Source organism: Ixodes scapularis, unplaced genomic scaffold, assembly GCF_016920785.2.
Source record: "Ixodes scapularis isolate PalLabHiFi unplaced genomic scaffold, ASM1692078v2 ptg000556l_1___fragment_2___debris__unscaffolded, whole genome shotgun sequence".
NCBI lineage: Eukaryota > Metazoa > Arthropoda > Arachnida > Ixodida > Ixodidae > Ixodes > Ixodes scapularis.
In genome coordinates this window covers 1-15458 of record NW_024610000.1, presented here as the reverse complement: position 1 = coordinate 15458, position 15458 = coordinate 1, and positions in this window count along the sequence as shown.

Genomic DNA, 15458 nt, shown 5'->3' with positions numbered 1-15458 from the left:
CCCCCCTGTAGTTGACAGCTGCGTCAGAGTGTTTCCAAGGAGACGTGTCACAGGTATGGTCAGAGTGCATTCCAGTTATCCAAGTTCGGAGCAGTATATGTGATATTGTAGCTTATTGAGGAGTTTCAGCGAATATAGGGGCGCTCCGATCAATCCAATATGGCGGACAAGAGGGGGATAGATTTGCGACGCCCGTAGAGCGGTAGCGTATAAATAAAACAAAGCGTGTCGTTCTCTGTTTGTTGCCGTGTGCGAGACGATCATCATTTCAACGAAGACCTACCGTGATGCTACAAATCAAGTGTTCTAGTCAGTCGAAGGCAAGAAATCTTGCCATAGTCAAGATATGTGTGCAAGTGTTCGACGTGAGCTCTCACGCTGGTGCAGCTGTCATCAAGTTGAAACGAATGTACGCGGGTCCAAAGAAGGTACTTATCAACAATGTTCGCGTGTTGAAACTATGAAGCATACTTTATCTAAAACTAAAATTATCGGTCTGTGGCTACAAACATTTTTGTTGACTGTAGCCATTCAGGCCTCGCATTAAAAGGTGTTGCGAACTCTTCGGTTGTTCCAGTTAATTGTGCTAAAAAGCGGTTGGATGGAAAGTATGACAACTGCAGCATACAAGGGACGATTGAGGTCTTTGTCTTGCGTTCTATGTATCGAAACATTGGTATCCTTGGTGTTATATTGCGATCAGCTGGTCACCGATCGTCCTGTTTTTACGCATAATGTAAACAAGCCCCGGAAGCGCCAATCTCATTTCGATGTGCTTGTGCACCCCTACAAGCCTCGTTTGGCTCTTGTGGAAAGCTTTATTGTAATAGCAATAGTCTCATTGGTCATTCGAGTTGTATGTGCCATGGTGATATCTGCTGACAAACAAGTCTGTTTTAAATGCGAGAAGTAGAACGAAGGTAAAGCTTTTTAACTTTTTTTTTTTTTTTTACAGAACAGGGCAAAGCTTCTAAATCAAGAGCAATCTAAGCTGATATTTTAGTGTGCTCAAGAATGAATGGCAAAAGGTGCTTATGCTAGGTGGTAGATGTACGCAGTTGATTTTCTGTTTGCCTCTGCATTGTAAATTGGAAGACACGTATCAGCAAAAGACACGTGTCCTTTTGAAAATGTATTTTATTAGGGCAAAAATAGGTTTTTATATACAACCGAAGAGTTCGCAACACCATTTAATGCGAGGCCTGAACGGTCACATCATCTAAGCAACGTCAACAAAAATGTTCGTAGCCGCAGACCGATAAATTTAGGTTTAGATAAGTCGTCATAGTTCCAGCCTCAAACACGCAACATTGTTGATAGGTACCTTTCTTGATGACAACTGCACCAACGTGAGAGAGCCCATATCGTCGAAGACTTGCACACATATCTTGACTATGGTATGGCAAGATTTCTTGCTCGAAGTGAAGATCATCTCACTACGACTAGCCACGACCACCCCCAGCAGCGATGCACGCGTAAAAGGGGCGCAACGCAGTCAGTCGCCGTCACCCAACGCTACTCGTTTGGCATTCACGGCTTTCCGCCCAGGTGCTTCGTTTCTACTTGGCACCGAGTGTTATTTTCTGTGCTTGTGTGTGCTCAGTGGCTCGATATGGGCCTCAAGAGCAGTTCTTCAGGCTCAATAGCGTTCGCCAAAGAAATTCTGAAGAAAATGCCACCCAGGAAAAAAAGCACGAAGACGCAACGCACCGGCTTGGCGGACTATGCACTGGGCGCAGAAATCGGGCCCTGCGGATTATACACCAAATGCAAACTATCTAAACAAAACAAAAAACATTTTTAGGCTCAAATTGGCTTCTGCGGACTATACGCCTGGACACTGGTGACTGTTATTATGCATTGTGTATTCACTGCTGTTTGTAGTGGCTTGAGACTGCCTTCCTGGAATGATGCAGAGGGGTCCACTGAACCTTGAAATAAAGATATTTAAGCACATCTAGATGCAATGTCCCTTAAAGCCAGATGGTCAGGGAAAAGGTATGCCATTATCTAATTTGCCAACAGCACACCAATGGTCACGATCAAAACTCACCGAGTCAATGGGCGGTTTTTCACCACAATATTTAGTGCCGTGGAATCACCAATTTGGTCCATTAAAAATCTTGAGGCAGTAGCCTATAGCACATCAATTCTGGATCTGCAAAGCTTATGCTGTAGACATGCATCATCACATGAGCATGTTTCTTATCAATCTTAAACGTAAAACGCTAGTTATGCAACGAAATTCCCATATCATTACATTTTTAGCAAATTTAATGGTCCCACCTGTCACACTGTTAGCTTTGGAAGTAAATCAATTCACAATACCATTATTGGCATACATCGTGCCAAGCATTAGTGCCGCATGTGGCACAAAAATGTCCTAACTGGGGAAGCGAACTTAATCGATCGTGGGGATTAAAGCACTTAAGTACGGGAGAAATTATCGATCAGAAGGTCACTCGAAAGGGAAGTTTTCTCGCTGAACGAACATGACTTTTTATTGGGCGTTCCGCAATGTAAGGCCGAAGACACTCACTCCGTGATCGGTACAGAAGCATTTGCTTAGCAGTCGGTCGTGCGTGCTAAAAATAACAAAAACAAAGGTGGATGAGACACGCGATAGATTCGCCTTTTCACGGAGTACTTACATTTAAAATCGTGTCAACATAAAGCGACTATGGCCCACCTTGCTAGCAGCAATCTTAAAATTTATCCGTGTAGTCGTCGCACCCGTGCACCAACCGAAAGCGTTGCTGCAAGCCCCTCCGCCGCCAACTTTCAGACGCTGTTGACTTTGAAGAACTGCTCTATGAGGTCGATATCCAGTCACTGAGCACATACACAAATACAGGAAATAATACTCGGTTCCAAGTACAAGCGAAGAACCCGGGGCGGAAAGCCCTGAACGCCGAACGACCTGCGTCGGGCGACGGCGACTGACTGCGTAGTACACTGGTTGCGCTCCTTCGACGCCTGCATGGCCTGCATCGCTGCGGCGGGTGGTCGTAGCTGGTCGTAGCTAGTCGTAGCAGATCGTGTCACCTCTGTTGCTCGTACCGAAACACTAGAGCCACGTAATATTCTTGCTGCCGAAGTTTATAAGCCTACGTTCGCGGCCAACGCATATACACAAAGCCAACGCCCAGTGAACCTATCCCCCTCGTTCTCTTTCGGCGACCGGCCGCCTGGGCGGTGACACCGTCGCTGAAACTCCTCAATAAGTGGTGCAAAGCCATCATGTACAGAACCAGCAAATGGACTGTGCTTACCGAGCAGGAGCCTGCCATCGTCTATCAGCCGGCCTTGCTCGAGGTTGCTCCGGAGCCGCGAGTAGCACCACGCGAAGGAGTTGTGCACCGACCCAGGATACCGTAGGTCGATGCTCATCACCCGGCAGTTGGCGTCACACACCTGCAATAATAAGACATATGTAGAATTAATTCAACTGAATCCACAAACAGTTGATTGCACTCATTGTCATGGGGCCCTGTCAAACACTATCTACATGCTGACGAACATACCACCATAAATTATGTGGTTTACAAATTTTAAAGTATTAAAACAACAAAAAAAACAAAAAAAAAAAAAAACACGGACTAAATGAAGGAGGACACACAGAGCGCTGTCTGTGTTACAAAGATTAATATTATATGATAAATAGCCACTACCTTTGATCCACGTAATAGTTTAGGCAAATTTGTTTTTTCTTCAAAGGAGAGTCTACACTTTATCATGCAGGATAGGGACTAATGCTTAAAAGCTTAACAAATGAAAACAAACAGAGATCGAAAGCTTTTCAGCTAGCAAACCCTCCCTTCCTTCGTCGAACAAAAGCTTGTGCAGAGGATGAACGAGTACTAACATCGGAATTAAAAACAGCGCGGAAAGACGAGGACCAGACAAAGAAGTGACACGGACGTTGCGCTAACAATTCATAACTCTCATTTGTAAAATGGCATATCCACACCGTATTAGTAGTATTAGCGTTACTGTCTTTTTCAAACCCATTCAGAACGGGCATTGACCTATAGCTAAAAGTGCGAGCTAGCTGCTTTGGATAAAGCCCCGGCGGCTGCACGAGCGCTCGTGCATCGAGTGGTCCAGTCAAGCCGTTCGCGCTTGCACAGTCTTTTTAGTTAGTTCATGCTAAGGTGAGACGTAGCATATATGTGATCGTACATACCCCCCTCACGTTCAGAGCGTAGAATTGTTTGCGGCACCAATACGCCGCCTTCGTGACGGTGGGTCGTTCTGTGACGTGCCGACGATGGCGATCATCGTCCCGTCAACGCAACCGATGACGCCGGGTATCCTGCCGAGCCGTTGGAAGCCCCTCTCGACGTCGTCCCTCTTGCCGGTTGTCTGGGGAAAGTCAATCCAGCCGCATCGGATCCCCCGACGCTGCACAATAGCGAGGGACACAGCCCGCACAACGATGCCGACTGTAGCCTGATTCCTCGCTATGTGCTCGTCGCTCGCCACCATGCCCTAAAGCTCCCCGCACAGTCTGCTCCCCGTGGCGTAAAAGCGAAGTGCGCACAACACTTGCTGTTCCACAGACATCACCGTCCACGAACTTCGCAGCCTCAACTCTGGCTCCTCGCGCAGTTCGTCGCACAATCAACGGACCACATTCTTGGTGAGACGGTACTGCCTCCGAAAAGCTTCCTCCGGTAGTTCAAAGACCTCGCGGTGTTGCCGGTTGAGCCTTTCCGGAGGGGAAAAAAAGTTGAACAATAGAAAGGCTGTCGCTCTGACTCCGAGACGCCGTGTTTCCAATTTCGCTACCTCGAAGAGACCATCGACAGACTCGTTCCCTTTTCAGACGAAACACCGAAGAAACGATACGTCAAAGTGTTGTCGCTTCCGGTGGGAGCGGTCCGCCGTCTCCGCCCACATTTTCGCAGGGAACTTTCGTCATTCGAGACTCAACCAATCAGACGCGATGTCGTCACTTCCGTTTCTTTTAGGAGAAACGAAACATTTGTCAAACATAGGTCCCCTGGAATGATTGTTTTGTTGCAATTAATATCTTCCCATTCAAGAGAACACCTCCGGATTTTTCTTGCAAGCACAGGAAAATATATATCCCAGTTATAAGCTTCAGCTTATAGGAGCGCACCCGGCGCTTAAGAACAACTTTTTAGAGCGCAGCTCTTAGGGGCCCGTTTCCGGCTTGAGCGGCGTCGGCGTCGCCGTCGCCGTCGCCGTCGCCGTCGCCGTCGCCGTCGGCGTAACCGCGCGGTGCATCATGGGAAATATCCCACAATGCACCGCGCGAGCCCCCCACCGGGGTCACGTGACTTCGTGGGGAGGCACGTGACCTCCCCCCCCCCGAGGTCACGTGACCCCCCGAAGTCACGTGACTCCCCTGAGGTCACGTGACCCCCTCCTCGAGGTCACGTGACCCCCCCGAGGCCACGTGACCCCCGCCGATGTCGCGTGACCCCCGATGACGTCATCAGTGATGATGACATCAGTGATGATGACGTCATCAGTGACGATGACGATGTGGATGCCGGTGACGTCATCAGTGATGATGACGATGACGATATGGATGCCGGTGACGTCATCAGTGATGATGACGATGACGATGCGGATGCCGGTGACGTCATCAGTGATGATGACGATGACGATGTGGATGCCGGTGACGTCATCAGTGATGATGACGATGACGATGTGGATACCGGTGACGTCATCAGTGATGATGACGATGACGATGTGGATGCCGGTGACGTTACCGACATCCGCATCGTCATCGTCATCATCACTGATGACGTCATCAGTGACGTCACTGATGTCGTCACCGGCATCCGCATCGTCATCGTCATCATCACTGATGACGTCGTCAGCGACGTCACTGATGACGTCACCGACATTCGCATCGTCATCGTCATCATCACTGGCGAAGTCATCAGTGACGTCAGTAATGACGTCATCAGTGACGTCAGTGATGACATCATCGGCATTGGGGGTCACGTGACCCCCCAAGGTCACGTGACCCCCCCTGGTTAGTCTAACCCCCCCCCCAGCGCCCTTCCCTCCTCCTCAAGAGCTGCGCTCCAATTCGGCGTTACAGGGAGTTGTAAGCGGCTTTCACTTTTTTTTTTTTATTACTATAGACTTCATTTAGATGCTCTCACCTCGCATGAGCTTCCATCCATTGAGAGAACTTGCAATTGCAGCGAAATTGTGGCGCAGCGTTCGACTGTAAGCCGACCGTATTTGACGGCAACGCTGCTGATACTGCACGAGTGCCGCAGTGAAGAAGAGTAAGCGGATATTACTCCACGCCGACAAAAGCAGCAACACGTGCAAACGGACACTCACGTTCATGTATACACGAGACAAATGCAGAGACAGAATGCATTTATTAAGCAATGTTGGTGCAGGAGAAGGGGAAAGGTTGGGGAAGAATTATCACAACGGTTACGCCGGCTTCATGTTCGGCGAGCTTCAGTTCGTGGGGTGCTGCATGCCGGATCCTCAGGGTTCGACACCGGGCCAGCCGCGCGAGATGTTGGACCGTGGAGCGGGCCCCGGTGTCGCACCTATTGCACGTCACCTTCGCTGGGGTGGGGTCCGAAGGCGGCTCCTCTTGCTCGCTGTCATTCGGTGGCCAGTTGTGGCGCTTCTTCAAGGTGTTGGCGTGCAATTCGGCCAAAAAATCGTCGTTGAGGGCGGCGTCCGTCTTGTCCTTGTGGATTTTTACTTCTGTATCTCGAAGGGGTTCCCGAAGTAGGCGCTATTCGTTCCGCGGTGTCGAGCTTTTTTTGTTCCTTTTTGCACTGGAGCACCTCTACCTCGGGGTACGGGCACGGATTTGCGAGACGAGGCGGTTTTCAACGAGCGGTTCGAAACGATCACGCACACCCAGACGGCCGCTATCTTTTGCTGTCCGACGCCAAACACCGGAAACGTACCAGTCACGTGGTGCAGCGAAAGCCGGAAATCCCGAAACTACAGCGTTCATTTTCAGATGTGACACGGCGTGGCGCTATCTTCTCGCAGGACTTCATGCGCATCCATGTAAACGGGGACGCGTCGTCTTTAGTCCAATGACGATTGGACTCGATGCGCCGTAGCCGCATTCATGTAAACGCGGCTATAGGGCAGCGTCGGGTCGATAATCGTCGTCACCTTCTGCCATGCACCAGCTGAAATGGTGTCAGCCTGGTGGTCTCTTGAACTGCCGTGTTATGACCAAACGTGACGTGCGGCATCACTTCGTCCCATGTCTTGTGCTCTACGTCGTGGTACACGAAAATCGTGCAGGCGAGGGTCTTTTTGAGCCGCTCCGTGAGACCGTTGGTCTGCCGAAGGTACGCTGTGGTTCGTCAGTTTCTGGTTTGGTTGAGCCGCAGAGCCTTCCGAGTCAGCGTCGACGTGGGGAATGGCCCGAGTAGGTCCATTTAAACCTGCTTACACAAAGTAGCGCCAAGTTGACATTCCTGGCACGACCTTGTGTACTGGTGGATGGTCTTTGAGAACTTGGGCCAGTAGTTCTTTTCGCGTATTCGTGCGAGAGTTCAACTGTAGCCAAGATGCACTGTTGCTAGGTCGTCGTGGCAGGCTTCGAAGAATTCATGTCGAAGACCGGCAGGATTTACCAAGAGCCACGCTGAATTGTTGCCGCCGAGGTTCTTCTGATAAAGCATGCCTTGATGGCTGGAGAAGCTTGCCGGGGCTTCCGGGAAGGCACGAGGAGCTCTACTTCTTCCTGCTTCCGAATGTTCAATCACTGCGCGCAGCTCAGGGTCGTCTCATTCCAGTGCCGCTACATCGTCAACGTTCACTCCACCCAGAAGCTATCCCTGTCGAAGTCAACGGTGCCGGCGGGACCTGACTAGACGGCGTCCTTTGAGAGACAGTCCGCGTCCGTGCGCTTGAGGTCAGACTAGTACACCAAGAAAATGTCGAATCATTGCTGTCGTGGGATCTATCGGGCAAGGCGACTTGGCGGATTCTTCAGGTTAGCAAAGCTGGCGGAGCGAGTGGTGCACTATAACCACGCTGAAAGATCTGCCGTAATATGTAGGGACGAAAGTTGGTTATTGCCCTGACAACCGCATGGCATTGCTTCTCCGCTGTGGAGTAAGTGCTCTCTGCCTTGAAGAACGTCCGACTTGGATAGGCAATCATTCGTTCTTCGCGGGATCCGGTCAACTCGTCGAAAGCCAACTCGTCGACGGCCAGCTTCTGAACGGCCCATTCGTCAAATAGGCCAGTTCAAAATAGGAGAATTCGAAGGGCAACTTGTCGAAAGCGGCAATCTGTCAAAGGGCGATTCGTCGAATGGGTTGAATGACGGTCCGAGGTTAAAGTTCGTAGTTCCTTTTTACCTTTTGACCTTTTTTTTGTGTTTGGACACAGCCCCCTTCTTGGGTTACTAGACGGAAAGAAAAATCACAAGACTGCGAAGACAGAACAGTGTCTCGAGGCAAGTGGAAAAATGTTCATTTCGGGATCGTCCTTTTGTATGTTAGTTTTATTACTTTGTGTAATGAGCCGTCGCAGACTGTCGCCGCGAAGCAGCGTGACTGATGGGCCAGGCGGGTTAGCATTTCTGTTATGAGCCGCCGTAGACGGTCGCCGCGAAGCGGGGTGAACGGGTGGACCGTGTATGTTAACACGCGGCCAAGTGATACACGCGCGACGTAGTGGTCGCCTCCCACCGCACTGTGAAAGCGGCGAAAGCTGCAATTTGTTATCTTCATCAAGAAAGAGCACACTGGAGGTTATTACCGTGCGGCGATTTTACGCATTACTATAGTGCAGAATTTGCTTCGAAATTTCAGGACAAAATTATAGATTGTGGCTTTGAAACAGTGGCGACCAGTTGGCCTCTTCGACAATTTTTCCTTCGACGAGTTGCCCTGTGACGAATTGGCCTATTCGACAAATGGGCCACCGACGAGTTGGCTTTCGACGAGTTGGCCTAGACCCGCTTTGTGCCTTCCTGTATTTGTACCCGTTCCGTGCCAAGTCCCGAATTACTGGTGTCCGTGTGAACTTCAATCTCGGCATGCTGGTCGATATGGCCGAGGATCGGAGGTGTCTGGCATCTGTTTCAGCTCATCGAATGCGCGCTCATGCTCTTCCGCCCAGTGGAACTTAATGATTTCTTTCGTTACATCAGTGAGCGGTGCAGAGATATTGGCGAAATCTCTAACGAAACGCCTGCAGTAGGCGCCCACTGCGTGAAATCCTTCACAAGTATCTTGTCCCACGGGGCTAAAACTTCGACCACTGCGTATGTCTTCTCGGGGTAACAAGGAACTCGTTCGTTGCTTACAACCTTACCTAAGAAGTTCCGTTCGCCGTGAACAGTCGAGATTTCGAAGGCTTGAGCGTCGTCAAGGTAGACAAGACAGCTCTGCCATTTCACACCCTCCAGCAGAGTGTCCATGACACGCTGGAAAGTGGCTGGTGCCGTACCAATTGTTCGAAAGGTATGATCTCAAACTCAGACAATCCTTCGTGTGGGACGAAGCCGTCTTTCGCGGTCCCGCTTGTTGACTTCGATCTGCCCATTGTTTCATGGAGACACAATACGGCGACTGACGGACATGCAGAGCATCTTCTTCCATCACACTACGATGCTTCGTAATTGTTGTTTGGGGCACCCTTGATGACGTAGCGATAGATGCGCGGTACTCGGCGAGAAGATCTGTCAGCAGTCGTCGTTCTGGGGCTGGGAGGGTCGGGTTGTTGTCAAGCTCCGAAGGCGGAGTCCACTTGTACAGCAATGAAGAGAAGTCTTCTGAGATGTAGGCGATCGCGGTTCTGGTACTTCATCGACGTACACCACGGCTATGCCCTTTGTCAAGTGCCAGACTTGTACGTAATCCGTTACAAGTAACGAAATTACTTGTAATCCATTGGATTTATCGGTAATTTAGTAAGGGAATAATTACATATTTTCTAGAGTTTTTTTGAAGTAATTTCCTTAAATTTTTACGTAACAGATTCCTTTTAATCCGTTACATTTTTTTTAGTACCAGCCTTCCCCCCCCCCCCCCCTCTCCTCTTTTGAAGAAAGTTCATATTTATTTTGGTAATGTTGAGCGTGGGGATAGTGTCACGCGAAGTGACCAGCGCAAAGGGAGGCTTGATACACTTCAGTTTCCCAAAGCCTTTTTTTTCAACACTAAGCCCCTGAATCTATTTTTTTAGACCGTAACAACAATGTAAAAAGTCCAAATAAACATTTCTACAAAAAAAGGGGGGGTGGGGGCAAGTTATATCCGTTTGTTCTAGTGTCTTTGTTTTTTCTTTGCGATCGAAGGCGGGGAGAAGAAGACACCAAGTGATCGTATGCCTCTTCGAAAAGCTCAAGGCAGTAAGTGCACAGATAAGAATTAACAACGCTCAGTCTACCCTAAAATCCATTAAAAGAGGTGTGATAATATGTAAAGGTTCTCTTAGAAAACAGGGTGTATTTTTTTTAGAGCGCAGCTCTTAGGGGCCCGTTCCCGGCTTGAGCGGCGTCGCCGTCGCCGTCGCCGTCGGCGTAACCGCGCGGTGCATTATGGGTAAATTTCCCCGCTAAATCTAGCGGAAAAATTTCCCCGTCAAATCTAGCGGAAAAAATTTTCCCGCTAAATCTAGCGGAAAACTTTCCCCGCTAAATCGCGGAAAAAATTTCCTCGCTAAATCTAGCGGAAAAATTTCCCCGCTAAATCTAGCGGGAAAATTTCGCCGTCAAATCTAGCGGAAAAAATTTTCCCGCTAAATCTAGCGGAAAACTTTCCCCGCTAAATCCTAGCGGAAAAAATTTCCCCGCTAAATCTAGCGGAAAACTTTCCCCGCTAAATCTAGCGGAAAAACTTTCCCCGCTAAATCTAGCGGGAAAATTTCCCCGCTAAATCTAGCGGAAAAAATTTCCCCGCTAAATCTAGCGGAAAAAATTTCCCCGCTAAATCTAGCGGAAAACTTTCCCCGCTAAATCTAGCGGAAAAAATTTCCCCGCTAAATCTAGCGGAAAAATTTTGGTCACGTGACCCGGGGGTCACGTGACCTGGGGAGTCACGTGACCCCCTCCAGAGGTCACGTGACCTCTGAGGGGGCACGTGACCCCCGAGGTTACGTGACCCCCCCCCCCCCCGAGAACACGTGGCCCTCAGTACCCTCCCCTCCTCCTCCTCAAGAGCTGCGCTCCAATTCGGCGTTACAGGGAGTGGTAAACGGCTTTCACTTTTTCTGTTTCTTTCACCTTATTTGGCCCTGTTTTAAAAGCTACTTAAATTGTTTTTGTGGTCCAACATGTATGGTTGGCCTACTTTATTTGTGAATTCCAGCCGGCCGGGTTATCTGCATCTCAGTTACCCTTTTTGTGAGTCAGCTTTTCGCGAGCACTTCGAAAATGGTAGTAGCGTTCTATTTTTTTTTCTCTTTTTACCACAGCAGGACGCATCTTATCTCAAGCAGAAATGTTTACAAATAAAACATGATGGTGGCTGACGTGGACTCGATATTCTGAGCTTGAGGAGAGATTGAAACTCGTGATTGGGACCTTTTCGCGACTTACTTCTCTGCCCTTCGCTGCCCGTGGCGTCAGCGGACGTCTATCTGGAGAACACCGGAGTAAACTGCAGTTGGTTCGTGCTCCGTGCGTTTTTGAACGGCACCAAAAAAGGTGCACATGGCAAGTATGCGTTTACATTCCCTTGTTTTAACCGACGTTCTAATTAATTGTTGTTGTGAGTGTCCTGTTGTTTTTTTCTTGGTTACTTATATTTATATATTGGAAACTTTTTCTTATTCACCAACGTCTCAACCGAGGCTCGACCTGTTCAGAACCGAAGAAAGAAGAATATCGAGCCAAACCTTATTTATTATTTAATCATCACCTTACTGGTACCAACTCTACGAAAGCTCTCGAATATCAGGCAACAACTGCAACAGCCAAGCTTTGCTCTATCTTCGAGGCAAATAGCAGTCCCATTGCTTCGTTGAAAAAGCCCAATGTAGAGCATAAAACATTCGAGAGGCACAATATGGCGCTCCCATCCAATGCCTCAGTTCAAATGGTGTTCAGCGTAGCAGTCGACATCTTCAGAACGAAATAACGCAAAATGTTTGACGAGACTTTCAACAGTCAGCTGTTGCTCAAAATACTCAAGGCCAATCAATAACGCAGGTGGCAACAATAAGAACTTGAATAACCTTCTTCCCTTTGTTTCTCAACTGAGGGACATATTGTTGAAAGTAACGCCGCAAAATTAACGGATTACTTTTTGGGGTAACGGTCACTTACTTTTATAAGAGGGTAATTGTAATAAATTGCAATTTAGTCTTCAGTAATTTTACATATAATTCTTACTATTTCTCAGTAACGTGTACAAGTCTGTCAAGTGCTGTGCCCCTTTTCTCGAAGTTCGCACAAGTGTCATTGTTCACCCGTCCCTGAAATCCGATACGCCTCTGGCAGTGCCGATTCATTTTCATAGGAGCAGTTGAACGTTCCCTTGCAACAGTGCTTCACCAGACATAACTGTTGCGTTCCTGACCGGCCCAGAGACACTCGACAGCGGCGGCAGGTTTACGTGGTCGGTAATCGGAAGGTCGTGTCGCGATCTTCCATCGTAGGGATAGGTTTCCTTGCTTCAAGCTGTTCACTCCAAGGTCGGTGACGGCACCGTATTCACAATGAAAGTCCGTGCCCAGTATGAGGTCCTGCCAGCAGTCCTGAAGAATGATGATGTTCACCGAACAAGTCTCACCTTTGATTGCACACGAATGGTATGATGATATGGAAGCCGGCTGTCCGTATCTGCGGGCCATCCCACAGTGTAATCACTTTTCGAAGGCGGTGAGAGAGCTTCCCACTCAAAAAGGAATAGTCTGCTCTAGAGTTACTGAATATTCCGAGTGTACCGAAACTCCAGATCTTCGTTTCAGAACCGGGTAGCGGCGCAGCGGTTGCGATCCCCAATATGGCATTGCCCTGTGTGGTCGAAGCGAAGTGCGTACCGTGTAGCCTTGGTTCCCGTGTGAGCTCATCAATCCAGGTTCCTAGCCTGTCTTGACACTGGCTGGTTTTTATTAAAGTTATTTCCTCTGATACGAGAGGCGCGCGAGTTGCTCCTTGCTGTCTCATCTCTCTCTCTCTCGCGTCGATACACATTGAAGTCGAGAGCAAGGCTTAGCGTCTGAGGCGTCGAGTTTAAAACGCAGCACCAGCGCAACCCGAGTGTTCAAAGGAACCGGCTATCTTTTTTGGCAAACCAGAGGAGCGACTACTTGATATTGCCGAGAAAGCAACGCTTGGTCACGGACTTCTAGAAGACTCGCATTTATTCTTGCTCCAGACGTAACCTTTATGATTTACTTCTGCTTCCTGGTTCTCGAAAGTTCCGGTTCATTCTCGGCCCGAGCGCGTGACGGTCGAACCTTCTTTGCCCAATTCTTGAGATAATAACGCACGGTAAATAAGGAGCTCCCTGTGACCTTGTCGAGTCGATCTCGCTCTCGCTTGCTGTTACGCTGCCAAATCGCCGATTAACTGTTTGGCACAAGTTCGCCGATTAAACCTTTATTTTCAGTTCACTCTTCGTCCTCTCATCAACCTCATTCGCGACATTTCTTGTGGAGGTGCCGAGTACCGCATCCCATGAAGCATACCCCCCCGAGGCCTCGCAGCGCAACCCAGTCCCCGGCTCAAAAAGACCGTCCGTAGAAACGACCAAGACCCGAGGAAGCCGCCATGTCCAAGGTTTGCCCCAAAATTCGGGCTATTGCCGGAGAACACCCACCGGCTGACGAAGCCGACGATGAGCAACCAACCGCCGCACCCGTAAACTACATTGCCGTCGCCCCTCGATCGCCGACGCCCTTTAATGGCGAACTCTATGAAGACGTCGAGGTCTGGATCCTACACTTCGAGCGCGTGGCCCGCCACAACGGATGGAACGCTGAGCAACTCCTCCAGAACCTCTACTTCTCGCTGGAAGGCGCCGCGAGGCACTGGTGCGAGAATCACGAGGCTTCGCGAACTTCGTGGGACATCGACCCTACCAAGCTGGAGGGGACCTTCTCGAGTCAATACCGGTGACAGAAGGCGGAGGACCTGCTCCAGACGCGGACTCAAGCACCCAACGAAAGCGTAACCATCTTCGTTGAAGACGTACTACGACAGTGCGCATGCGCCGACCCGCAAGCCACCGAGGAGGAGTTGCGCTTCCTCATTACGAAAGTCAAGAGCAAAATCTTTGTTGGTCTTGTCCGCCGCCCCCCGACGAGGGCTGCCGGCTTCCGGCCGAGCCGACCAACATCGAGCGAGCGCTGTCGGCCAGAGCTGTTCGTTATAAACGACTCGCCGGTATATCAATGGTTTTGGCTGTTCAAACACGTCACTCTGATGTCGATGGTGCCGGCACCGAACACCTGCGACAGATCATTCGCGACGTTGTTAGTGAAGCACTCAAGAATCTACTGCCTGCTGCCGACCCACGGCATCGCTGTTCATCGCCGAAGTCGTCCGAGAAAGTGTTCAGCGAGCCTTCCAGCCAGAAGCTCCCGTCACAGTAGCAGCACCTGAAGAGCCCTCTCAGCTACGCCGCAATTGCCCGACGACCGCCGCCTCTTGTTCACCCGCATACGGAGCCACCACGACATGAGCCTCCAACACCGCAGTACTCTTGACGTCGCGAAAAAAGGCAGTCCGTGCGCCTGGAACAACCAAAGTTCAGGACGACCGACGAGTGGAGGACGGCCGACCAACGCCCGTTGTGCTACCACTGCGGGGAAGCCGACCATGTGTACCGCCAATGCCCCTACTGACAATTTGGGCTGCGCGGGTTCCTCCCGAACGACCGGCGCCTTCGAGACATCGATCAATATCTTAGCCGTTCACCATCTCCTGCGCTTCACCATGAGGTACTCGCTCACCTTCACCGCAACGCCCTGCATTGCCTCATCGTAGGTCCCGCCTGGAAAGCCTGTTCCCCCTGCCTCGCCGAGAAAACTAAGTACGGCAATGCCGGGAGGTGATATTGCCGAGGGTGAAGGACGAGGGCTCCCACAATAGCGACAAGACGTTTACGAACGGCGCTTCTGCCACGGTGTTGAATACCCTCGATTTTACCATCGACGGCCACGACGCGAAGGCACTCGTCCACACCGGAACAGACTGTTCCGTTTTAAGTGAGAAGCTCTCTCGCCACCTGCGGAAAGGGATGACGTCGTGGGATGGCCCGAAGATACGAACCGCCGGCGAGCGTCTCATCACACCATTGGGAAGGTGTACTGCGCGCTTGGACATATGTACGGGGAGACCTGTCCCATGAACTGTGTCGTCCTCAATGACTGTTTGAGAGGCGTCACTCTTGGCATGGACTTCCTGTGTGAGTACGGTGCCGTGGTCGACCTTGCAGCGAACAGGTTGACGTTGCGAAAACCCGTCCTACCTCCAGAGGGATCCAAAACGAGAGCCGCCGTCCGAGTAATTTGCG